Below are 13078 nucleotides of genomic sequence, written 5' to 3'. Positions count from 1 at the left end.
ATCAACAAATCTTCAAAAGTGACCCCAAAGAGAAGGTGACAAGAATTAAGAAGAAAAACTGGAAAGGAAATATCATTTTCTGATATATTTCTCAAATCAAAACAGCAACTTAAGCCTACCTTACATTGCCAGACTTTACAAAGATTTGGAAAAGATTTTTGAAAGACTACAGTCTCAGACCCTCTCACATCTAAAGACAATTCATTGAGTTTTTAGTCACAGACTAGTCACAGGCCAGTCTCAGATTAGGATTTTGCAAAGACTGTGGTCACTATTTACAAGACTGCTGCTAGATTCCTTCAAATTATTTCCATCGTGCACTAGGCTATACGTCATCATCAACAGGAACTCACATGATAGGCTACTCATATCAAAGTAATTTTTTCGCGTTTCTGCAGCATTGTTTGATAGTGTGACATCACTAACAGATATAGAGTTGTTCTGTCACGTAGAATAGCCGACTAATAAATTATAAGAAATTAAATAACAAGTAATCATACAGGCTACAGCTGTCGCCTATTTTGCCCCTTCCGTTTTCGTGTTCGTCGACCGAGGTCACTATTGGTTTTTAATGTTCACGTCACTATTTGCATGAGCCACGACTGAAAAGACTTACGATAAAATCAAACATGTTTGATATTGTCGTAACGGCAAAACTAGAAAAAGACTGACTCCGACGGACTTAAAACCGCTAAGATTGGCACCTTACACTAAACGATTTAGATGACGGGAGCGCGATTTTGGAAAAGTAGTCGCCGACTGTTAAAACAGACCAAAATCGTGCAATGTAAGCCAGCCTTTAGCCATCATCTGCAGCCACCAACTGTCATTGTTGCGAACATTCCAATGCAGAAACTAAGGAAGCTAACTGGAAAATAGCAACACAACATCAACAAAAAACAACTAAAAGAAGGAAGACCCTCTGCTTTTCAAGACATTGCTGACCATGAAGACTGTCCAACAAGCGGAAAAGTGGAGCACAGGTACCAAACCAAAGACCAGAGAGGTCGAGTACCCTACTACATGTAAAGCTGGGGCAGCCAGAGAAAAGCACAAGGAAAAGACATTGAAGGAAAATCCAGAGGTCCTATTCACAGATTATGTTCAGCAAAGACAGGGAAGAAAAAAGAACAACCTGATCTTCTTCACTGAATCAATCTACACCTGGAAGGATACCCTATGCAGTCACTATGCACATGTATCCAGCGAGGGCATTGGCTCAGGAGGTAGACTGAAGATCTGTAAAGATGAGCACCTTGACAAGGATGACCCTCTGCTCACCATCACATATTACACCAAAGGAAAAGTGATGATCCAAGGGAGTGAAGAGAACCTGGAGTCCTTTGAAGAGGTGTTTACCTTGTTGAAACATGAGGTGATCACCAAGAGGTCCAGTATCCCCGCTGATAAAGATGAAAATGACAGTCCATCAGAGAATGTCTACACCTTGTGTATGTCTGCCCCTCCAACGCCTATCAGTCTCACCAACCTACTGAAGGAGAAAATGGCCCTGCTCGAGATGGACTTTGCCGAATTCAAAGAGCAGACCCAGTCCAGATTATCTGATCCGCCAGACAACACCTTGCAGGAGCTTAAAATGGGTTTCCAGCAACTAAAGGAAGACAACCAATCATTGGCCTCAGACCTCAAAAGAAATGTAGAGGCGTTTCAACATCTCAAGGAGGAGAGCAAAGCCTTGAAATCAAGTCTTAATGGGAGTCTGGAGGCCCTGAAACAGGAAAACAGTATGCTTCGTGGTCAGTTGAAACAGGAAAACAGTGTGCTTCGTGCTCAGTTGGCCAAAGTCAAAGAGGATGCCGAGAGGAGAGAGCAAGAATTAACTGGGCAAGTCCATCGCCTGATACAGGAACTCCGGTCAGCCCCCAGCATGTCAAGCTCAGAGACACAGACTATGCCTATCAGTGTCTCGGACCCCCATCCTCTCTCTGCTCCGGCCTCTCCACTCAACATGAACATCCAACCATTGGCACATGGGACCTCTATGATGGACTCCATCTACACAAGGAGAGGGTGAAAATATTTGCAAAGTCCCTGAAAGACACAGCAATGGGACGCAGCCATCCAGGACACCACACAGGGCAACCTCTTCAACTTCAGTACACCACCCAGATCAACCCTTCCCTCAGGAAGAACAGCTCAACCTGGAGCCCAAACCCATCATGGGCCCACAACCCAATCACTGAAAAATTCCACCACAGGAGACCACTTTCCTCCACACATCAACCCCTTCCCCAATACCAGCAGGAGAGAAATGCAGCATCACAGGCCCCCTGCCCTCCTCCCCACTCACATGGAGCAGCATTTTACCCCCCTCCCCCCCCCCCACAGCAGCAAAGCAGTGGAGCAGCACCTGCCACTTTCCCTCCCCCCCGCCCAAAGCAGCAAAACTTTGCATCAGTAGCTGCTTCACGACCCCCTCCCAACCCTTTGTTACAGAGCCAAGCTGCAGTTCCTGGCCAGGCAATTCCCCCCATCCTCCCTCATGCAACACCTGAACTGGGAGACATCAGGGAGATGCTGCGCACTCTATGCACGCGACTTCTTTAAGATAAGAACTATATAAGATATTTTAGTATAGAATATTATTAAAAAGTTATTAATAAAAAGTTAAATAAGTTAAAGTTTAAGTAACAGTAAGTTTCAATTGATTTAAGTAAGTTAGGTTAAGTTAAGTTAAGTTAAGTTCCGTTATAGTAAAGTATTGAAGTCATGATAAGTTTATTTGTATTAAGTTAAGTTAAGTTAAGTTAAGTTAAGTTAAGTTAAGCAGAGTGAAGTTAAGTTAAAGTTAAAGTTAAAGTGAAAGTTTATGTTTAAATTGATAGTTGATAGATAAGTTAAGCTAAGTTATAGTAAGGTAATGAAATTGTGATAAGTTTATTTATATTAAGTTAGGTAAAGTTAAGTTAAAGTTTTAGTTAAATAAGATTAAGTTAGGTTAAGTTAGTTTAAATGAAAAAGCCAGAAATAGATTTTTTTTTTTTTTTTTTTTTTAGAATGATCAACATTATTATAGTGCATGAAAATGCACTATATTGTTCTTCCTAGGTTTCTTATTATAGTGCATGAAAATGCACTATATTGTTCTTCCTAGGTTTCTTATTACAGTGCATGAAAATGCACTGTACTGTTCTTCCAAGTCTTCTTCCGCAACTTCTTATTATTCTTCTTCTAACGCACGCAATTCAGCTTGAACCGTTTAACGTAGAAACTTCATTCAAACTTTGTTGCGTAGGTCTTGCTTATGCCATGTGTGCTTTGTATTTTTCAACTTTGTAACTTTTATACTTTTTAAACTATTAGTTAAAAACTATTACCATTCCCCCCATAGACTTAACATTGCTCATTATGACATCACGGCAGCAATTAGAATGTTACCCCAGCTGGTCAGCCACCTGGCACCAACTGTCAGTTTCTCTCAGGCTTTAAGCATACAATCTCTCTGAAGACTACACATATCCTGTTAAACTGTTTCCTCTGTCCACAACTGTTTCAAAATAAAAGTCCTCACTGCAATAATACACTATTAAATCATTTAACCATTGAAACTACTCAACTATTGAACTGTTCAACCATTCCAACTGCCAGTTATCATCCACTATGCCTCCAGTCAACTACATGAAACCTCCATGTACCTAGCAACCAACATAGCAACCATTAAAATTAAGTGTTTATGACCGTTTCCATAGCAACCAACATGATTATACTGCAGTAACTTCTTGTTTCCTGATAGTGGCCACCATGGATACCCTAGCAACAAATGTTTCAAAATAAAAGTCCTCACTAGCAAGTTAGCTAGTTAGCATGGTTAGCATAGTTAGCAATTTAGCATAACTGCAAAAAATCATCAACTAAGTTAGCTAATCAACCTGGTTAGCATTGTTAGCAAATTTAGCATTGTTAGCATAGTTAGCATTTTTAGCATTACTGCTAGAAATCATCGGTTAAGTTAGCTAATCAACCTGGTTAGCTTTGTTAGTAAAGTTAGCATTGCTAGCATAATTAGCATTTTTAGCATAACTGCTAGAAATCAGTAGCTAAGTTAGCTAATCAACATTTTAACATGAATAGATATCATTGGTAAATTAGAACTGGAATGTTTCATCTTTAAACTGTCTACCTTCACACTATCAACTCTCTGTAAACTATGCAACCACCATGTTTACCCTAGCTACACCTTAGTAACCATATCTACATTATCTATCTATTTTTGCATTTTCATGCACTGGTAATTCCTTGGAATTGCATTTCTAGTTATTATTATTTTTCTTTTTCTTCTAACGCTCGCAATTCAGCTTGAACCGTTTAACGTAGAAACTTGATTCAAACTTTGCTACGTAGGTCTTACTAAGGAGACCTGTGCAATATATTTTTAAACTTTGTAACTTTTATACTTTTTAAACTGTAAATTAAAAACTATTAAACATTTCCCCATAGACTTAACATTGCTCATTATGACATCACGGCAGCAATTAGAATGTTACGCCAGGTGGCCAGTCCAGGTGCAGCAGCTCTCTCTCTCTCTCTCTCAGGCTACATACACTGGCTCTCTTAAGACTAGCCAGTTAAATTGATTACACCTGTATCTGTATCCACTACTCTCAGTAGAGAGCTGTGTCTCTCCAGTCTACAAGAATACAATGTATAAGGCACATTCCATCCAACTTTCTATCCATTCATCTTCTTCAGACCATTCACTCATCCACCCATTAAACTGTCTATCAACATCTATTAAACAATCTGCCTATCAACATCCATTAAACTCTCTGTCTATCAACATTAATTAGACTATCTACATTCAACTTTTAAATGATTTACTCTGTCTCAGGCTTTAAGCACACTATGGTTCTCTTAAGACTAGCCAGTTAAATTGATTACACCTATATCAACTACTCTCAGAGAGCTGTATCAGTGTCTCTCTTAACAAGAATATAAGGCACATTCCATCCAACCTTCTATCCATTCATCTTCTTCAGACCATTCACTCATCCACCCATTAAACTGTCAATCAATATCTATTAAACAATCTGCCTATCAACATCCATTAAACATTCTGTCTATCAACATTAATTAGACTATCTACATACAAGTATTTACTGTGGGTGCCTCTCAAGCAGCGTTTATATGTCCTCACTCGCTCCTCGGGCCTCGATCCTCAATGATCTACATAAAGAAAGATAGAAGGGCTAGACTATCCCATTGTTGCCGCTCCATCATTCTTTATGTAGATCAGTGAATTGTCAATTGTTTCCTCTGTCCACAACTGTTTCAAAATAAAAGTCCTCACTGCAATAATACACCATTAAATCATTTAACCATTGAAACTACTCAACTATTGAACTGTTCAACCATTCCAACTGTCAGTTATCATCCACTATGCCTCCAGTCAACTACATGAAACCTCCATGTACCTAGCAACCAACATAGCAACCATTAAAATTAAGTGTTTATGACCGTTTCCATAGCAACCAACATGATTATACTGCAGTAACTTCTTGTTTCCTGATAGTGGCCACCATGGATACCCTAGCAACAAATGTTTCAAAATAAAAGTCCTCATTAGCAAGTTAGCTAGTTAGCATAGTTAGCATTTTTAGCATAACTGCAAAAAATCATCAACTAAGTTAGCTTATCAACCTGGTTAGCATTGTTAGCATATTTAGCATAGTTAGCATTTTTAGCATTACTGCTAGAAATCATCGGTTAAGTTAGCTAATCAACCTGGTTAGCATTGTTAGTAAAGTTAGCATTGCTAGCATAATTAGCATTTTTAGCGTAACTGCTAGAAATCATTAGCTAAGTTAGCTAATCAACATTTTAACATGAATAGAAATCATTAATTAAGTTAGAACTGGAATGTTTCATCTTTAAACTGTCTACCTTCACACTATCAACTCTCTGTAAACTATGCAACCACCATGTTTACCCTATCTACACCTTAGTAGCCATATCTACATTATCGATCTATTTTTGCATTTTCATGCACTGGTAATTCCTTGGAATTGCATTTCTAGTTATTATTCTTTTTCTTCTAACGCTCGCAATTCAGCTTGAACCGTTTAACGTAGAAACTTGATTCAAACTTTGCTACGTAGGTCTTACTAAGGAGACCTGTGCAATATATTTTTCAACTTTGTAACTTTTATACTTTTTAAACTGTAAATTAAAAATTATTAAACATTTCCCCATAGACTTAACATTGCTCATTATGACATCACTGCAGCAATTAGAATGTTACGCCAGGTGGCCAGTCCAGGTGCAGCAGCTCTCTCTCTCTCTCAGGCTACATACACTGGCTCTCTTAAGACTAGCCAGTTAAATTGATTACACCTGTATCTGTATCCACTACTCTCAGTAGAGAGCTGTGTCTCTCCAGTCTACAAGAATATAAGGCACATTCCATCCAACTTTCTATCCATTCATCTTCTTCAGACCATTCACTCATCCACCCATTAAACTGTCTATCAACATCTATTAAACAATCTGCCTATCAACATCCATTAAACTCTCTGTCTATCAACATTAATTAGACTATCTACATTCAACTTTTAAATTATTTACTCTGTCTCTCTGGCTCTCTTAAGACTAGCCAGTTAAATTGATTACACCTGTATCAACTACTCTCACAGAGCTGTATCAGTGTCTCTCTTAACAAGAATATAAGGCACATTCCATCCAACCTTCTATCCATTCATCTTCTTCAGACCATTCACTCATCCACCCATTAAACTGTCAATCATTATCTATTAAACAATCTGCCTATCAACATCCATTAAACTCTCTGTCTATCAACATTAATTAGACTATCTACATTCAACTTTTAAATTATTTACTCTGTCTCTCTGGCTCTCTTAAGACTAGCCAGTTAAATTGATTACACCTGTATCAACTACTCTCACAGAGCTGTATCAGTGTCTCTCTTAACAAGAATATAAGGCACATTCCATCCAACCTTCTATCCATTCATCTTCTTCAGACCATTCACTCATCCACCCATTAAACTGTCAATCAATATCTATTAAACAATCTGCCTATCAACATCCATTAAACATTCTGTCTATCAACATTAATTAGACTATCTACATACAACTTTTAAAGTATTTACTGTGGGTGCCTCTCAAGCAGCGTTTATATGTCCTCCCTCGCTCCTCACTGATCTACATAAAGAAAGATAGAAGAAGGGCTAGACTATCCCATTGTTGCCGCTCCATCATTCTTTATGTAGATCAGTGAGGAGCGAGGAGCGAGAGAAGACACGTAAACGCTATATGAGAGGCACCTTCTGTCTAAGACTTTAAGCATACAATCTCATTAAGACTACAGATCCTGTTTCACTACTTCCTCTGTCCACAACTGTTTCAAAATAAAAGTCCTCACTGCAATAATACACTATTAAATCATTTAACCATTGAAACTACTCAACTATTGAACTGTTCAACCATTCCAACTGTCAGTTATCATCCACTATGCCTCCGGTCAACTACATGAAACCTCCATGTACCTAGCAACCAACATAGCAACCATTAAAATTAAGTGTTTATGACCGTTTCCATAGCAACCAACATGATTATACTGCAGTAACTTCTTGTTTCCTGATAGTGGCCACCATGGATACCCTAGCAACAAATGTTTCAAAATAAAAGTCCTCACTAGCAAGTTAGCTAGTTAGCATGGTTAGCATAGTTAGCATTTTTAGCATAACTGCAAAAAATCATTAACTAAGTTTGCTAATCAAACTGGTTAGCATTGTTAGCAAATTTAGCATTGTTAGCATAGTTAGCATTTTTAGCATTACTGCTAGAAATCATCGGATAAGTTAGCTAATCAACCTGGTTAGCATTGTTAGTAAAGTTAGCATTGCTAGCATAATTAGCATTTTTAGCATAACTGCTAGAAATCATTAGCTAAGTTAGCTAATCAACATTTTAACATGAATATAAATCATTAGTTAAGTTAGAACTGGAATGTTTCATCTACTGTCTACCTTCACACTATCAACTCTCTGTAAACTATGCAACCACCATGTTTACCCTAGCTACATCTTAGTAACCATATCTACATTATCTATCTATTTTTGCATTTTCATGCACTGGTAATTCCTTGGAATTGCATTTCTAGTTATTATTATTATTACTACTGTTAAAAAAAACAAAAAAAAAACAACAACAACAACAACAACAAAAAAACCTATATCATTAAACACTATTGTAGATGTTGGTAGGTTTTCTTTTCTCATAGGTCTGGCTAAAAAAGGTCCATTTTGATTTTGTATTTTCAATGTGTTCATTTCATATTAGTTGCTGGAATATCCAGGGTCTTCGCTCTTCAGCTTTTGAGCTGAAGAGCGGAAACCCTGATTTTATTAACTCTATCAAAGGTATAGATATAATTGTATTGACAGAAACATGGTGTCAAAATGATGCAGTCACTCGTCCTCCAGGATATAATGAAGTCACAGTGCCCTCAAATAAATTAAAAAATGTGCGCAAGGGCAGAACTTCGGGAGGTATTTTGGTATGGTGCAAAGAGAATATCTGGAACCAGATCTCACCTGTAAAACAGGGAAAATCGCACATCTGGTTAAAATTAGATAAAACCCTGGGCATATGATAAAAATATATATCTCTGTAGCCTGATTACCATCGACTTTCAAAGGCTCTGCGAGACTTTAGTCTGACCAACAGCCTGTACTAACACGGTTTCTTGCAAGCGCTGGTTGACCCGCCTCCTTTAAGTGCCTGGATTTGCTACTGGTAGATGTCAGAAAGCGGTTTGCCGAGTTTAAACCAATAACAACACTCTTTCCTCTGCCTTGAACACGCCTCTACCCAGAGCCGTTGGAGCTGCTCAAAGTTGATTGGTTCTCGACCAAAGGGGGCAGTTCCGCAGATTTCGGGAACTCAGAAATCCTTCTCAATGAGCAGTTGACCAGACCAGCAGCAAAAGCCTGAAGGCGTTGCGTCACTGGGAGGGCGTGCCAGGCTAATATCTCTGTGCAATTTATATACCTCCAATAGACTCTCCTTATTTTGAAGAGAGTATTTTTGAAACACTTCTCACAGAAATTGCCTATTTCCAGGCCCAGGGAAACATAATGCTAATTGGAGACCTAAACGGAAGAACAGGAACGGAGCCTGATGTTATTGACCCACAGGGTAATAACCATCTATTTGGTCAAGCTCCCCTGTTCCCCACACCAACCACCACCTACACAGTCTTGACACTGAAATAAATCAAAGTGGCAAGGAGATAGTGCAACTCTGTCGTGCCTTAGGCCTGTACATAGTTAATGGTAGGTTCAGAGGGGACTTTTTAGGGAGATTCACCTACTCATCAGCTCTTGGATCCAGTGTAGTAGACTATGCAATCACTGACATGGACCCCTCCACTATCAGTGCATTCACTGTCAGACAGCAGTCTCCATTTTCTGACCACAACCAGATCAATGTGTACTTGAAACGCTCAGACAAAATAAGTGGCACAAAAACAGAAGTCTGTGAGCTTTATAACTCACACCATAGATACAGATGGGCCCCAGACAGTAAAGATGAATTCACCACAGTTTTGAAATCACCTGAACTGGTAAAGGACATGTTCGATTTTGATCAAAATAAATATGCCCTTACCAGAGAAGGTGTAAATAAGGCCACTGCAGATATTAACTTAATATTTCATAAAGCTGCTATTAAAGCAAACCTTAGAAAACGGAAATTTAAACCCTTCAAAAAGCAAAAGACAGACAAGTGGTTTGACCATGAATGCAAAAGCATTAGAAAAGAACTTAGAAAAATTGCAAATGAGAAACATCGTCATCCAAACAACCCTGCCCTACGTGTTAGTTACTTTGAAACTCTGAACAAATACAAACATACAATTAGGAACAAAAAACAAAAATACACTCAAAATAAATGTGAAGATATTGAGAGCGCTCTTGACCAAAATCAATTTTGGGATTTATGGAACAGTTTCAACCATAGGGAACCAGAGCCATTACCCATTCAAAATGGTAACATTTGGAGAACACACTTCCAAAGTCTATATAAAGACATACAAACAAGTGTCCCATAGCAACAAATTATAAAAGAAAGGCTCAAAACACTAGAAGAAAAAATTAAAAATAACCAAAATCCTCTAGACTTTATCATTACAATGAAAGAGCTATCTACTCAGTCCAATTCTCTCCGGCCAAGAAAATAGTGGTCCAGATAGCATTCGAAATGAAATGCTCAAATATAGCACCCCAGAGATGCAGTGTGCAGTGTTGAAACTGTTCAACTTAATTCTACTGTCAGGACATTTTCCTGACATGTGGTGCAAAGGGCTCATTTCCCCCATTCACAAAAGTGGGAACAAATCAGAACCAAGCAACTACCGTGGCATTTGTGTCAGCAGTTGCCTAGGTAAACTGTTCTGCAGTATTCTGAATAAAAGAATAGGAGACTTCCTTGATGAACACTCTATCTTAAGTAAAACCCAAATTGGCTTTTTACCAAAATACCGCACCACAGATCATATATATACACTCCACACATTAATTAACAAACACGTAAACCAAACAAAAAAGAAAAAAATATTTGCCTGTTTTATTGATTTTAAGAAGGCTTTCGATTCCATTTGGCACGAGGGACTCTATTATCAAATGCTAAATTATGGGATGGGGGGCAAAGTATATGACTTAATTAAATCTATGTACCTAAACACCAAGTGTGCTGTCAAAATTGGAGATAAACAAACAGAATATTTCACCCAAAAAAGAGGTGTACGGCAGGGCTGTAGTTTAAGCCCTACATTATTTAATCTCTATATAAATGAATTAGCAATTCAGTTGGAGAATTGCCCCTCTCCCGGCCTCTCCCTCTTAGATAAAGACGTTAAGTGTCTGCTTTTTGCTGACGACTTGGTCCTACTGTCTGCAACCAAAGAAGGACTACAGCTGCAACTTGACATAGTTGAACAGTACTGTAGGACTTGGGCCCTTGATGTCAATCTAAAGAAAACAAATATAATGATTTTCCAAAATCGTGCCAAATGCCAAGAAAATAAATATAACTTTCTAATAAACAACACAATAATTCCACACAGCATGAGCTATACCTACCTGGGCATCACAATAACATCTTCAGGAAGCTTTCATATGGCAGTGAATGCACTAAAAGAAAAAGCTAAAAGAGCCCTACATGCAATTAGAAGGACATTTTTTAACCTACAAATTCCAATTAAAATCTGGCTTAAAATATTCGATAGTGTCATCCTGCCCATTGCGCTGTATGGTAGTGAAGTATGGATTCCACTCAGTCATCATAGCTACGCACACTGGGAAAAACACACCATAGAGACTTTACAAACAGAATTCTGCCGATATATTCTACAGGTGCAAAGAAAAACACCAAACAACTCCTGCAGAGCAGAATTAGGTAGATACCCACTAATAATTAACACCAATAAGAGAGCACTAAAATTCCTTAATCACCTTAAATCCAGCCCCCAAGACACCCTCCATTATAAAGCCCTGCAAACCCAAGAGCTGAGCCCAGAAAAAAGTCCCCTGCATCAGTTGTTGTTGAGACTAACCTCCCCACCCAAAACACACCCTGACCAGTCTCACAACAACACTGTTTTCCAAAAACCAATCAGAGTTAACCAAATTATAAAGCAATGTAAAGACAACTATTTGGAATATTGGAAAGAAGAAACCAAACATCAAAGCAGACTACAATGTTATCTGGCCCTAAACAGAGAATATAAATTAGCAGAATATCTCTCGACTGTCAGAGATAGAAAACAGAGACTGACCCTAACCAAGTACAGGCTAAGTGACCACAAATTGGCAATCGAAAAAGGAAGACATAAAAAATCATGGCAACCAAAAGAAGAGAGAATATGTGGTCACTGTTCGACAGATGAGGTAGAGACAGAGTTGCACTTCCTCCTACAGTGTACATCTTTATCCCAAATCAGAGATAATTTCTTTGATAAATTCAATCTAGAAATTCCTCATTTTAATGAGCTAAATTATATATCAAAATTAAAAATAATATTGGGCGAAGGAGACAAGACCAACCTTGCAGCCCAATATGTTTCAGCATGCCACAACCTGAGGGACAGTGAGTGACTTAACAAGACACACATGTGCACGCACACGGACACAGACACAGGCGCGCACACATGCATGCACACACACACACACACACACACACACACACACACACAGAAACCCATATACACCCCACCCCATCACACCACACACACACATATGTATTTTATTTATTTTATGAATTGTAATGGTATTGTACCATTTTCTGTTTTGTCTGCCTGCTTTGGCAATATGAGTACCCCTTGTCATGCCAATAAAGCAGAGGGATTGAGGGTGTATGGTAGGCGTATCTACAGTAGATTGTGGCCTATACATGACATTAGCTCCCTATATAAGGCCTTTGCTATGTTAATTTTAGACACCTACCAATATGCAGCATGGTAGATATTTGACCTAAGTCTTCATATGTGAACTTTGAGTCTGTAACAGGTCATCTAAAAGCTGTTCTGATTGACTAGGACCATCTTGATGTGTTAGAATCGCTTATAATCGTTGTTTAGGGTTTCCCTATTCATAGGGCTAAAACAGGTAGTGCAACCCAAAATGTGTAATGTTAACATTCATATTCATATTTTACACATCCAAACCTTTCACAAAAGCATGATTTTGTTAGAAAAGGGGGTAGGGGGTGTATGGTAGTCGTATATCTACTTTGTGGCCTATACATGAAATGGGCTCATTATATCAATATAAGGCTTTGCCTATGTTAATTTAAGACACCTACCAATAAGCTGCATGATAGATATTTGACCTAAGTCTTCATAGGTGAAGTTTGAGTGTGTAATAGGTCACTTAAAAGCTCTTCTGATTGACTAGGACCATCTTGATGTGTTAGAATCGCTTATAATCGGTTTTTAGGGTTTCCCTATTCATAGGGCTAAAACAGGTAGTGCAACCCAAAATGTTCAATGTTAACATGCATATTCATATTGTACACATCCAAACCTTTCACAAAAGCATGAT

The sequence above is a fragment of the Sardina pilchardus genome, chromosome 17 (assembly GCF_963854185.1).
Source record: "Sardina pilchardus chromosome 17, fSarPil1.1, whole genome shotgun sequence".
Classification (NCBI taxonomy): domain Eukaryota; kingdom Metazoa; phylum Chordata; class Actinopteri; order Clupeiformes; family Clupeidae; genus Sardina; species Sardina pilchardus.
This window is presented reverse-complemented; position numbering follows the sequence as displayed.